This window comes from Nannobrachium achirus, assembly GCF_963921795.1.
Source record: "Nannobrachium achirus genome assembly, chromosome: 1".
Classification (NCBI taxonomy): domain Eukaryota; kingdom Metazoa; phylum Chordata; class Actinopteri; order Myctophiformes; family Myctophidae; genus Nannobrachium; species Nannobrachium achirus.
This window is the reverse complement of record NC_137810.1, coordinates 19,135,452-19,149,897: the sequence shown is the minus strand read 5'-3', so window position 1 is coordinate 19,149,897 and position 14,446 is coordinate 19,135,452.

Sequence of the window (14,446 nt, the reverse complement as noted above, 5' to 3'; positions counted from 1 at the left end):
GAATATTTCATACAGAGAAAAGTACTCAAATTAGATCTCACTACTTTGAAGAGTTCATTTGTTCTTCTCATACCTAAACAGGAATACTGGCCAACAGTGCCCATTGGCTTCAATGATCAAAGCTAAACAATAACCAAAAAGAAATCAAAGGCAAAGTGAAGAAACCTATTCCACACAAGACATTATTCTAAACGTCTGACATGACATAGATAGTTGGCATCACTGTGGTAAACCATGGACTCTTATCATCCATCTTAATAGTGATTTGCACGTTGTTCAGTGTCAGACTTGACTAATGATTGACATTCCTATGTATAATTACGGTTTACAGACTGCTAAGTATTTCAGTCTAATATGAATATTATTTCCGTAATTACTTGCATATAATTAGTTAATTACATAATTAGCATGATAAAACAGATTCTACTGAAACAAGAGTTCTGAATATTGGTTAGACTTCATAAAACCTAATAATCTGATTTGAATCTGATGCAAATGCTGTTATGTAAACACACCTAATCAGATTAAACTAATAATTGGTTAAATCATAGCCCAGTCAACACATCTATGTTCTAGCCTTTAAGCTGTGTAAAAACATGGATCTGATTTCTCTGAGCTTGTTAAGTGTGTGTGTGTGTGTGTGTGTGTGTGTGTGTGTGTGTGTGTGTGTGTGTGTGTGTGTGTGTGTGTGTGTGTGTGTGTGTGTGTGTGTGTGTGTGTGTGTGTGTGTGTGTGTGTGTGTGTGTGTGTGTGTGTGTGTACAAACGCACAGAGCAAATTGAGATGTTATTGGAGTAGCATAATATGGCATCATTTGAACCCAAGTACACTGAAGCTAATAAGTATTCTGTGCAACAGTTCATGTGTCAGTCAGATTTATTTCAGGGACTCGGAAAGTGTTTGTTTTTTGTAAATGATTCACACTAGTAGAATTTGATTATAAAATATGCCAATATATTTGGAGCACCACTTCACATGTGCACAAAACCTGCTAGTGTGTTCTGCACAGAGTCGAAGTACTGTAGCATCTAGTAGTGTGTGCCAGACATGTTGCCAACGAGGAACATCCTATTACTGGGCTGGCTTCCTGCCGCCTAACACACACAACACACAGCACACACACACACACACACACACACACACACACACACACACACACACACACACACACACACACACACACATATACATGCATGCACGCACGCACAGGCGCATGCACGCATACACAGAGGGAGGGTGTCTGCCTGAATGAAAGCTGTGTGTGCTGTGTGCTGCCACTGAGATGCTGCCATGCTGTGACCTGGTCTTTCTGTCTGCTTGAGGTGAGTTGTGGGCCCAGTGAAGTGAAGTATGGCTGTCTGACTAATAGACAGACAGGAGGTCCACTCTATTGACTGGTCAAACTGAAAGATGAGGAGAGAGTATGAGTAAAGAGTCCCCTCCAAACCCAAATGTTTGATTTGCCACAGTCACTGTTTCAATCTTATTAACTACTTAAGCCCTATTTTATGCTTTGTTATACAATGGCGTCGCACAGTGTAAATAGTCGATCTAGCTGCTTGAAGACTCAGACCTTGTAAATCTGCTAATTTCTGTAGTCCTTTTTAATTTTGAAAGAGTGAAAGTGGTTAATCTGATGCATTAACTAAATAAGACTAGTAAATTACATTATCTTTCGTTTTTGAAAATGTCAGGGCAAGTTTTTGTTTAGCATAACAAAGGCAATTCAAAGTGCTTTACATAAAGCATAACACTGCATTTAAAGAACATATTGGCCTCATTGTGTAGCTTCAGCCATATAGTGTACTTAAACACACACTATTGACCATTTTAATGTTAATGGGTGAACTTTTAGACTCAGTGTTTGTTTACATACCAAATGCTATGAAACATTAGTCAAACATAAAGCAGCCAATAAACCATGGCATTTTGTTAAATCCTTTTTTCTGTTATTTTGTCTATTTAGTGTGTTGGATTACCTACCTATCTCAAGCAAGTTTCAAAACTCAGAAAGTTGATTTTCACCGAACAGCTTCCTTGAAAATCAAACAAACCAACTATGCTTTGGAAAACGGTCGGCGGTAATGTCAGTGTACCGTGAGTCAGTCAATGAGATAAACATGGCAGACAGGCAGTAGAAGGTTTCTGTGTGGTTACATAGTAGGGCAAGTCAGTGCTTAGTTGCAGAGGGTGTGTGAAGTCACATGCAATGTAAGGGCATGGGTAGGGACGCTGTTAATTCACCCATTCAAGCCATGCTTGTGCACTTTATGTGTGTAATGTACCGGGTTTCTATTCTAACAAACTAATTATGGGTGTTTTTTTTTGTATGATTTCATCTGTGCAAAGAATATGTTAAACAGTGAAATGAAAGGCCTGATGGAGCAAGGGCATGTGCGTGCGCTGCCACTGCGCTAGCGTGTCTATGTGTGAGGGTGGATGTCTTTCTTAATTAAGGATGTTGTGTTAATAAAATACCTTGTGGGCACATGGAGGGAGGGATAGAGGGAGGGAGGGAGGGGGGTTGTGGATTGAGAAAGAACACATGAAAGGAGAGATGATAATAGAGAGACAGATAAGTGCTGAAAAAAGAGTGAAGAATAGAAGAACAGGTGTCTTTTTTGATGAATGGAGAAAGTGAATTCTGAATATGAACAGGCCTGCCTTGTGGAATCATAATGGACATGGTCAAATAGTATAAAATCACCTGACCCCGTATTTTGCATTGTAAAAGCACATTTACTGCAAGCATTCAGTATTACTTAGATCTTCACACATTGCACGCTGAGCAGTGAGCATTATACCAAACAAACATAATAGCGGCCCGCATTGGATGGATTGCATGTGCTTGCAACATCAAGTTCTATTCAGGCTCCTTAACCTTGTTTCTTTCCTTGCGCCCTTGTCCGTTTTTCCCTCCCACCCCCAGAAAACACAGCTGCCTGTCTTTTCCTGTTGACTGTGTTCCCCTCTCCTCTTCTTCTGCCCTCATCTCCCTCTTTCCCTCTCTTCCTCTCCCTCACATCCCCTGTCCTCCCTGGTTGCAGTCAAAGCTGGGTCAAACCCAGACAGCTGTTTGGCCATCAAATGTCCAATACTCACATTCTAAAGAAACAGACGCAATCCCCAAATACTCAAGCAGTTCACTCTGAACTCTTGAGGCCAAAGTGTAGCTGATATAGTGAGTGTGTAAATGTAACATTTCATGAATGCAACAAAATGCACATGGATGGATATCAACATTTGTGTAATCCCATGAGTTTGAGTATCGCCTTTTTTGGGGGTGCTGTTAAGTAGAGCGATATGGCTTTAAATCAATGTCACGATTATGTAAACTTTTATTTTATTGAAAATGTCTCTTTCCCATGGATTTAATGATGATGTCATCGTCATAAATAAATATGACAGTCAAAATTTGATTTGGCAACCTCGGTAGAGGCTTTGAACATCAACATGACATTCAGTACAGCCTTAATTGCTGAGTAACAAGCTTTCTTTCCAGGAAGTAAAGATTGAATCACAGACCTTTCAGCACTACAGCCACTCTAGACATAAGACCCCTTTTCTGCAGGTATCCACTGTCTGTTAACTGTCTCTCTTTTTGGCTGAAGTCAGACTGTCTGTTTCTCTGTCTGTCATCTGTTTATCAGTCAGTCTTTTTTTATTATTAGACAGTGTATAAAAATGCAGGCTTTGGGGCGCATGGAAAGTTGGAAGATTTGGCGTGATTTCTTTCTGCTGAATTTTCCCTGGATTCCAAACCAGTCATTATGTTAAACCTAGCTGCTGGATGGTGGACCTCGTGCATACTGTAGTGTTGTAACAGGCTCGCACACAATAACCTCACCATCCCCCTGGCAATACAGTGACCATGCAAATAGGGACTAGGTAAGGATGATTGATGATATCCTTTTTGATGGCATAATATTAATCTATTGCAGCACAATATGCTCAAGGGGTTAAGCATAACCGCGACCCTGCCATGGTTAGAGGTACAGCCGCACAAACATTTATGCAGTGCACCTATCCAGCTACATCAGGTACAAGCTGATGAGTATCTTCTCATCTTGTGGACTTGTGGAAGCTAACGTACAATCTTGTTCTTTTTTTCTTGTTCTTTAAAGTTTTCTAAGAACATAGCAACTGAAACTGTTAGATAAATTCACAGTCTCAATTCAGAAACTTTGACCCTGTCCCTGAAGAACGCAGGTTGTTCGTACGTACAGTATGTATACAATATTGTAAATGCAGAGGTGTGCCATCAGCTGATGTCCTGATGTGTTTCTCAGTGTGTACTAAACACATCAGCTGGCTGCTGAACCTGCTGAGCTCTGCTGTTCTGATGCTATCTGCTGTGTTGGTAGACCATACAAAATTACAGATTGACAGACCAGTGTAAAATGACCAACAGAAAATTGGCGTCCAAAGTGGCTGACTGACACATGATCAATTGGCTGACTCTCTCTGGCACATAGTAATTACAAACAGCCTGATGCATGGACCGAGTAAAAGAGTGCAAACCTGCTTAGTCATTCAGTCAGATTCTCAAAGAAATCCAGGCAGTAAACCAACCAGGCAGTTACTGTGTGCTTTCGTGATTTAGCTAGCTACATTCTGGGTTACGTTCCAGCATTGTGTGAATGAGGGTCACTGTGGCTATGTGTACACTTCCCCTAGCTACCATTGTACCATAGATCTGCATTCCTGGGCGTGTGTTGGGCACTGCAATCGCATGAGCCTTAATGATATGCGTGGCGTGGATGCACGTATTGTAATGTGTGTGCCACCAGTGCACGTGACAATCGTGACATGGTGTTGTTGACTGTAATGTTTTGACAGTTATAATGGTAAATGGTGCATTTATATAGTGCCTTTATCCTGGTAAATGGTGCATTTATATAGCGCCTTTATCCAAGGCAGGAAACCAAGGCACAAACCTGCTCAACGGGAGCAACTAGGGGTTCAGACTCAGAGTCTTGCTCAAGGACTCTTTGACACTAACTCTGGGGCAGCCCGGGATCGAACTGGGAACCCTTCGGGAACCCTCCATGTTCTAAGACGGCAACTCTACCCCTGAGCCACTGCAGCCCCCAGGGCGATCTCTTGTCCTAGATATTAGATAATGTTAATAATTGTACCCCTTTGTTTCATCTTTCTCGCTCTTTATGGGCCACCATGCCTTACGCTCCTCAGTCCTCATTATTACTTCCATCTGAAGCAAGTTGATGCCTGTACAACGTTTACCCATCAGCAATGTCAGCACAGCAGTGTCTTATCATTGGGTATTTTTGTGGCGGTGTTTGGCTCGAGGCTGGCACACACAGGCAAGGGTGTCATGTGTCATCAGAAAAACAAGGCAGAGGGCAGGAATCTGCTGAAATGACTAATTTACTAGTTGCGGTTAATAATTGTCAAATCGTCATCAAACTACACTTTGTTAAAACAAAACCACAGCATTGCAAAAATAACATTTAATTTACAGTATGTTTGTCTATTATTGTGGCGAGCTGCCAATGAAGCCATGTACGGGAAACTGTATACCTTGAGGACTTTCCTTCATACACCATAAATAGACATTATGTGACATAGCTCACATAGTTTATACTGTATACAAGAGAAGTAGGACATTTCCTCTACCCCTCGCCTCTGCTCTCACTCCCCACTCCCTCTCTTTCCCCACTCTCTCCCTGTTTCTTCTCCTCCTGTCCTACCTTGCTCCCTCACTCCCTCCTCCCTCTCTTCCATACCCCCAACATACATAACATTCTGTTTACATGGGAGAGAACAATGTCACAGCTTTCCCAGGCAATTTATTAGACTGCTCCTGTTTCAGACCCCTATGAAATGCCTCTTGTGTGTGTTTGTGTCTGTGCACATTTGCTGTGCTGCATATCAATACATTCTCCAGTCCAGAGCTGTTCAGCATGGGGGGTTGTGGGTTACCCAGGTAACAAGGTCACTATGCTGCCTGTCCCAGGCTACACAGTTTGCCAAGATACCCAGTAGTTACCCCAGACCATAATACTGTATAGTACTAGTCAGAATCTACGATGGAAGTCAACAATGAGATCACCTTTTGGGGCAAAACGCTGCTGCATTTGAAGCAAACTTCAGTTATCTTTGCAAAATGATAGAACTTTGCTAAGACCCTTCAAAGACGGCATCATTGTTGTGGAAACAAGTATTGCTTGATTGAGATCCCGTTCAGTTTACAGTAGCTTTGGACTGCAAACCAGTGTGTCCAGAATGTTCTGAGATAAGATAAACCTTTATTGATCCCTGGAGGGAGATTTCCCTGTGACCCACCTTTAGCCCATAATGTAGCCCATTCTTGTTGGCAAATTAACGTTTACTACTACGCTAGACCAGTTTACGTTTTTTAAGGTTTATAAACAACTTGGAGAACCAGTATGCTGTTTGTCCCATATTTTAAGAAGCATTGGCAGCAGTCTGTAGAAGCTGTAATATTAGGCTACTGGTGGTGATATACGTTCAAATCCTCAGTAATCCATCAATTTGTAACTCAGAGTGTACAAAATGAAGTATTTTACTGTGCAGTGACATAAGTCATAGCATTATACACAGATTTTAGCCTGGTATCAGCCATGATGTGATATGGGGTTAATGGTTAATCTACATGACTTGCATGCATGTACAACACATACATACTAGTAAGACGCCTCAGGGCAACAAGCGACCTCACCCGAGGTCGTGCCATGTTTTGGCCATCTGGCCACTGATGTATATCGGACCAGTTACCCATATATGGAGACCCCTGGTACCCATATATGGTGATCCATGTACTGTATACGGAGATATGCTGTGAGAGCCCAAACATGCTTACTCAGTTATTCGTTATGTGAAAGTCCTATGATATCTGACATCATACGTACATACAATTCCTTTTATGTCCATGGAGATCCCTGTCTGTAGAACCAGCCACACAGATATGGGCTGTCTTAACCATCTGTCATATATGGATTCTGTTAGCGTGGTATGTGCCTATGTGGCCGATGTGGCCTCCATATATGGGCATTCCCATATGATGTCCTGTTAGATATGGGCTTAATATTGATGACATCAGGGATGATATTCTGTTAGTGTGGTTCCCCTGACATCACAGTGAAGCCAGAGCGTGATGTGGGAGCGGCAAACCCATTCTGTTAGAGTGGTTCCCCTGACATCACAGTGATGTCAAAGCATGATGTCAGAGCAGCAAACCCATAGACCGTAAAAAAGTGTACACATCCAGACGGAGTCATGATGTGCCATTTCACATACTAAACTGCGACCGTCGGTCGCAAAAAGAACTCTATCAATAAAGGCATAAATGCCTAAAGAAAACTCAATTAAAGGGGAATACCACTCATTTTCATGTCATAATATACCTTAGAGCTGTTAGGTGGACTCCAGTCCATTCTACCAAACTTCCGGCTGCAGTTTGGCACCCATGGTGCGACGTGCCGGTTGGAATTGCGTTATAGCGAAAATGACGTTGGTGTCCCTTCCTCTAATATTCATTGATTCTCTAGAATGAGGCAGCCTAGTGTTCTAGGCAACATAGAAGGGGGAGGGGGGACTTTTTTTTTCAGCTCTAAGGTATATGGTTCAATGTTGAAAATGAGTAATGTTCCTCTTTAAAGTATTTTATCTGTTTTTTTTAAAGTATAGTATTTAGTTTTGTGAGTGTGTGTGTGGTGGTGCATTTTTGAGCGGTGGTCACACCGTCTCCATAGCGTGGCCGTGTGTGTATCCGTGCGTGTGTGTGTGTGTCTGTCTGTGTGTCTGTAGCCTCTGGTGTATGTAGCCTGAGTACCCTGGGTGACCAGAGAGGTGCTGTTGAGTCTAGCCTGGCCTGTGCATCAACTGCAACACACACACACACACAGACACACACACACACACACACACACACACACACACACACACCCCCCCCCCCCCCCCCCCACCGCTCAGTTCACACGAGTGTGATTTTTTTTGTCTGTGCTGGTGTTCACTGTTTACTTTAACTTGGAAAAGAGAGTGGACCTCAGCAGGTTGGCTAGAACTACAGTAGCTGTCTTTCTGTCTAGGAGTCATGTGATGAGGGGGTCAAAGTCTCATGACTGATTTAGATCATTCAGTCACTCACTGCAGGAGGAAAAGGGGGTGTTCCACCAAACATAAGGCCATATCTATACTGTTGTAGAGAAATATGTTAAGAGATATCCGGACGTTTCCACTAAATACTGGGAGATTCCAGAGCTATAAAAGAGATTCTATAAAGGGGAATTCCACTGAAAATAAGGAAATATTTGTGATAGTGGTTCTCAACCTGTGGGTCGGGACTCCCAGGGGGATCCCCAAATTATTTTGTAGGGTCCCCAGATGATTAACTACATTGTTTTCTCACTCAACAGAAAACAAACCAACATAAAGTTTAAGTGTATAGAGGGTATCTGCACATTTCTAAAATGACAAGTGACCTCTAAAATGTCAAATTTAACCTTGGCCACATTGTCAAATATTAGTGGCAGAAATTGTAGATTATATCTATCTAAAGTTATTCTAATTCCACAGGAAATATTAAATATTTTAAAGGAAATTGTCGTAATAAAGAAAATTCTCAAATATACAGTATATATTTTAAGAACTTAATAAATAATTAATGATGAAAAGAAAATCCTATTCCTCTATAAAGGGAGATTCCACAGAAATAGTTATTATATACTGCGAAATAGCCTACCACAATCTCTTGCTGGTATTAGAGTGAAGACTCAGCCAAACACAAACTTAAGTTATTTCTGACTCTTGATTCATGGGACCTTATTGAGTGGTGATACATTGAGGATAGAGGCATTCAGCTGTGTGTGTGTGTGTGTGTGTGTGTGTGTGTGTGTGTGTGTGTGTGTGTGTGTGTGTGTGTGTGTGTGTGTGTGTGTGTGTGTGTGTGTGTGTGTGTGTGTGTGTGTGTGTGTGTGTGTGTGTGTGTGTGTGTGTGTGTGTGCGCGACGCATGCTTGTCCAACATGAGAGAGCAGGATGTAATGATGACTGTAGACCTGTTCGACAGTCCTACAAGCTGTGTCACTAGACCACACACACACACACACACACACACACACACACACACACACACACACACACACACAGGCCTAGCTCATGCAATAGCACTCACACTCTCCCCTCACTCAGGAAATGGTGTGGCAAATAGTGGATAACCACTGAAACTGATTGTATGTGTGTGCGTGTGTGTGTGCGTGTGCGTGCGGCTATGAAGCGAACCATTGCCTCGCCCCAGGATCACATCTCCTAAGTGTGTGTGCGTGTGCTTGCCTTGGTGTGTTGCGTGAGTGGGTGTGACTGTGAAGACTTGCCTTCCAGCTGTTTATGCATGGATCAGACAGTGTTGGCATTAGATGAGATTTGACAAGTCTAGCCAGACGTAAATACCGTAGAAGTAGATCATGCTCAGTATATAATTTTTTCCCTAGCATGAATTAAGCTATTCTGGTGTGACCTTGAGACACAATTAGTCACTCTGTCAAGACAACCCTAACGGTCCTGTTGGAGAGACAGACGACCGGTCCCACATTCAGCTTGCATACTAAAAAGCAGCGCCGGTGGTCAATATACAGAATCTGCTGTCAAAGTCAAAGGGAAAGGATGAACTACTTGATGAACTATGCCCTACTTTATAGTTTATACTTTGTCGTACGACTGTGTTGCAGAGCGAAAAATAGGCCATCTAATCTAAGCTCACAGCGTGTCGTGACTCGTGATGTGTTGTGAGCTTGTAGCTCTGCTGTGTTTGAAAAACTTTGAAGTTTGAAACTTCTTGCATATGATGACATGCCTAAAGTAGGCCAGGTTTAAAGTGCTAAATTCAGATAATACTAGAACAAAATGTATGGGTTCTTCCTCCAGATAGATTTGGAAATATTGTGTGTGCAAGTGGTAATTGTGGCCTATAATGCTGGTACTACTAGAGGATAACTGGATAGGATATTGGGTAACCAAATCTACTAGGGGTCATCCTCTGGGGAGCCTGAATATAAATACAGTGTGAATGCCATGGCAATCTCTGCAGTATTTTTCATTATATCTTTAAACAGTAAATGTAAGTGAAATACATTTTGACCTCATCTTTGCGCTAGAAGAAAGGCCATGGGGTCACCAAACAGTTGAGGCCATTGTCTTGTGTTCATGAAACTGTGCAAAATGTCATGGCACTAGTTTTCGAGAAATGTTGCGACGGACAGACTGATATGGTTATACTTAAAGCCACACTGCTAATGGAGCAAAACACACACACACACACACACACACACACACACACACACACACACACACACACACACACACACACACACACAACACACACACACACTAGTGAAAAAGGTACACAAACGTGATGAGGTGCTCTTCAGGATCGTACTACTGTAGTAATAGTAGACAAAACAAAAAGTCCAATGTTCTCTGATGCATCATTTCTTAAAAACCTTTTATTATAGCCTGCCTGGACTATCAACCAAACTTAATAATATCCCCTTTTATGAAGTTGGAAGCAAATTGATGAGTACAGCAAGGCTATTGTTCAGTTGGCATGGACAATAATATGACAACCTTTTGCCCTGACCCAAGACTGAGTAAGAAGCTCAAAGCAGGATGAGCGGTAGGAAAAAAGTGTCCCAGCTGGTCATTTTGTTGGCTGTTGATCTTTGGAGACAGAGAAGTATTTTGGTTGATTTGTGCACTCTGCAGCTGGCTACTTTGACTGCAGAGGGACTGTTTATAAAGCAGTTTAGTTGAAGCAAACACGATGGCCAGTTGGCCAGTCGACTGACCAGTTCTCCCAGGGCTAGCACACACTTAGGCAGTATAGCTTCCAAGTTCCTGGAAAGTATGGACCTTTCAACGAAAATAGCTGAAATATCCTCCTGCCTCAGTTTCCATAGATAGAAGGTTTTGGTCTGGTGCTCTGCTCTGCAAAGATGTCCTCCATAGCTTTGTCACAGTGAGATGGCTAACATACTAAAGATCAGCTGGTATAGAATTATGTAATCATTTGTAAATGCCTCGTGATGCAATTTTTGGCCATGATGCCAAATACTGTAGTCATTGTAGTGTATACTGTAGACAATACTACCACTGAAAACTGCTGAACTCTGTATCTGGGGCTGTTGCTTTATGGAATAAGTGTTGTGTTACCCTGTGCTTGCCAGGGCACGATCATAGCTAGATTATTTGTAGAAGATTAAATATCAATTATCTCCAAGATAGATATCAAATCCTCTCCAACATTATTCTGCCTCCCTCCCTCTCCCTCTCTCTTGTCTAACCAGTCAGTCAGGGTGTGTGTATGTTAGGCAGCGGGGGAAAAGACAATAGAGGAGATCAGGTTGCTATGAAACCTGACCAGCTAACGAGAGAGAGAGGTGTGCCCAGGTGTGTGTATTTTCCACTGTATCCAGGAAGAGGTTTACACAGGCATGGACTGCGTTTACAGTACCTGAGAGGCAGTGGGAAACCTGTATCAATTGCAAATTATAACACAGAGAAACCACATCTAATAATTGTCTATTTCCCATATCCCATTGTGTTTTCCATGGCTTCAGGGCATTGTGGTCTGGATAGGAACGCAGGTTGGGAATGCTGTATTTCACCTGTAACGTCTGAAGTTGAACCCTGCTATTAGCGCTGGCCCGGCATCCATATACAGTATAGCCATGTGGAAAATGTAATTTGATATTGTGCTTTACTAAAAGTCAATACTAATAACCACGTGTGACATGCCAGATCTAAGCTACTTGACTTATCTGCCTATTTCACACATTAAAGGGCATTGATATCCCAAATGGAGATAAATTAGATTATAACCGAGCCAGTCGTCCCCCAACGATCCCATAGTAATGGTCTGTGGACTGTGGCTGAATTCTCTACTGTTCTCCCTCGCCATTATTAAACAGTTTGGCCTATATATAGTCATATCCTGTTGTGTGCACACTGTGCACACATGTCTGCGTAGTGCGTACAGTATGTGTGCATTTCCGCATATCTTTGCGTGCGTGTTACTGCATCCACAGGCTGCATTAACAATGTGTTTATTGTGGTAACAGCGGTCAGATGATTAAGTCGGTGTCATCCATGATGTTTATCTCCAGCACATGACCCACACATGTTCACTCCTTCTCTCTGTCTCCATCAGTTCTTCTCAGTCTGTGTCCTCTTCCTCTCTGCCAATTGTACTGATACAGCCTTTGCTGTTGAATTCCTTCCATTGTTTTCTAGGTCAGTGGTTCTCAACCTTTTCAGGCCCCGACCCGCCAAAATAATCATATTTTAACTGGGGACCCCCCCCCCACCCTGACAAGCACTAAGAGTTGAGGGATTACATTTTGTATAACACGGTTCTAGAGGCATTGTGAGCATGTAGATCTGCTATTTTGTATTTTCACAATTTCTACCTCTAATATTTGACAATGTGGCCAAGGTTAAATTTGACATTTTAGAGGTCTTAAAAATACCTTTAATTCTAATTTAATTTAGAAATGTGCAGATACCCTCTATACACTTAAACTTTATGTTGGTTTGTTTTCTGTTGAGTGAGAAAACAATGTAGTTAATCATCTGGGGACCCTCCAAAATAATTTGGGGACCCCCCCCCCTGGGAGTCCTGACCCACAGGTTGAGAACCACTGTTTTAAGTCAATAGTAGCTGGCCACCTTTTGCTGTTGGCTGTTAATGGCTGACTGGTTAAACTTTAACCGGCAGTCACTCAGTTTGTGAATGACATAATGTTAATAGTTTGTGAAGGACGTCATCTTAAGAGAAGTCGCTTACTAAAACGTCGTTTAACCAGTGAAATCAGTCACAGCGCAGTTTGCGGTGACGGTTAAGCTGATTGGTCAACTGCTGCTGTGATGTGGAACACACATCACCACAGCGCCACAGGTCTGACTGAGCAACAATGTGAATGAATAGTTATAAATACATATTTGTTTGGGACCATTGAGAAGAATAACTGTCATAGACGAGATGACCATGAAATCTCATTAGAATGAAGATTGGGACCTTACAGAATGTATTTAGATGAATGCTTCGACCTTACAGTATGTTTTTACATGAATGCTTCGTTCAACTAGAAACATTGTCAGTTTGTGAATCTGCTTTTTTCGGTGCACGGCACTGGTGTGCAACTAAGTATACAGCACCCTTAAAGTAATCTTGTGTTATTTCTAAAGCGCCGCGGTTCACTCACTGTGACTCAACAGTGGTCATTCCTCTGATTCATTCAGTCCATTCATTTGGTCTTTGATTTGACTCAGACAGTCCCTTAATTGCTTTCGTGTGTGTTTAGCATTGTTGCCATAGAGTAGCTCAGGCGTTCACAAATGTTTCTGTGCCACAAGAATCCCCAAATAATATCCCATCATATTTTATGTATTTCTTACCGTTATTTTACCAGGGTCTGGGACAAGGATGACTCAGACTTCCTGGTCCCAGACATAAATCTATTGCATAATGTAAAGAAAAACTAAAACACTTCTGAAAAAAGCCCAGACTTTGAAAACGTGTGAGTGTGCAGTAGTTGGCTGTATTATCTCTACTGACTGAGTAAAGATAAAAATAGAGTACAGAAACACAGAACACAAATAGTGGAGATGAAAGTGGACTGCTTCCTTCCTCCTGCGTGCCCCAGCATCTCTCATTACACTCTCACATTCACACAGGCCCCCAGGTTGCCTTTCTGCAAGGCTACTGTACAGTTTATCCCATCCACCATGGTCTGGGTTTTCTGCAAATAAAGGTCATGGTGTGCCAGTGTAAAGGTATTTCGGGGGCTTTTCTGCCTTTTATTGGACAGTACAGAGACAGGAAACAGGGGAATGTTCTTTTTTTTTAATCTTTTTTTGCATTCTTCCTTTTCTTTAAATCTTTTCACGATTCTTTACCATTATTCCGTTGTTGTTATTATCTTTGCTGCTGCATTGTCTGAAGGAAGCCAGCCAAACCAAAATAAGTTTTACTCTTAATAGTTAGCTACTTTATCCCGAGGGGGAAATTAAGTATTTTCAAGCCCAACTCAGCTGATTCGCTGCCCACAAGGAGTGTGTGAGCAATTAGGGGTTAATAGTATTGTTTAGGGACACTAGGGTGGATCTTAAATGACCTTTTTCTGATTTTCTTGAGTCTCACCCCCCAATTATGTTCCAATGTACAAAAAACTGCTTTGGTTAAAATTTGGTTGAATTTCAAGCATATTTAGAGGTAGCTCAATCAAGTCAAAGATTGTACATTTTATTGGTCAAAATCGAATTGCACTGCAGGCACATTTAAGTTATACATTACACATTATTCTTATACTAAGCACAGAAATTATATTTTTTAAGCTTACAAATCTAAACACAAATCTGATTAGTGATTACATGTTTGTCATGTCAAACCAGAATTAATGTATTGTAGG